The sequence below is a fragment of the Phaethon lepturus genome, unplaced genomic scaffold, assembly GCF_000687285.1.
Source record: "Phaethon lepturus isolate BGI_N335 unplaced genomic scaffold, ASM68728v1 scaffold26869, whole genome shotgun sequence".
Lineage (NCBI taxonomy): Eukaryota > Metazoa > Chordata > Aves > Phaethontiformes > Phaethontidae > Phaethon > Phaethon lepturus.
In genome coordinates this window covers 13,510-13,947 of record NW_010565991.1, presented here as the reverse complement: position 1 = coordinate 13,947, position 438 = coordinate 13,510, and the positions used below count along the sequence as shown (strand labels likewise).

At 60.0% G+C, this 438-nt stretch overlaps 1 protein-coding gene across 1 annotated transcript in view; it reads left to right on the top strand.

Annotated features, from left to right (window-relative positions):
• LOC104627223 (SH2B adapter protein 2-like) overlaps positions 1-438 on the top strand; it is a gene marked incomplete at its 3' end in the record, with an annotated part of 14,201 nt that overhangs the window by 257 nt on the left and 13,506 nt on the right. The window lies entirely within an intron of this gene.

Sequence of the window (438 nt, the reverse complement as noted above, 5' to 3'; positions counted from 1 at the left end):
CCGGCTGCTGGGTGTGGAGGGGAGGGTGCTGCCTCACCCCGTGGGAGAGCTGCTGCCGTGCCCAGGCAGAGCACACAGGCGAGAGAAATCCTGGAGGTGAATCCCCCTGGGCTCCTCCGGTCGGGGACTCCTTAGCGGTTTTATGAGAAATCAATAATGCTTTTGCATGGTCATAATCGTAAAATAAGTACAATTTATGGCTGCTGCCAGGGCCAAGATTTTTTCCGGCGTACGAGGTGGAGGGGGAAGAGGGCAAAAACACTTTTCCCACGGTGTTTCCCTTTGGACCGGGGCTGCAAACCCGCTCCTACATCATGGCAGTGGGGGGACTCGCATTTGTGGGGGCACGGCCATGCAGGGTGGGTTGCCCGTGCTCACCCTGTCCCCTTTCCCTCGCAGCCCGCCGGCAGGGGGGATGGGGCAGGCATGAAGGGCGAT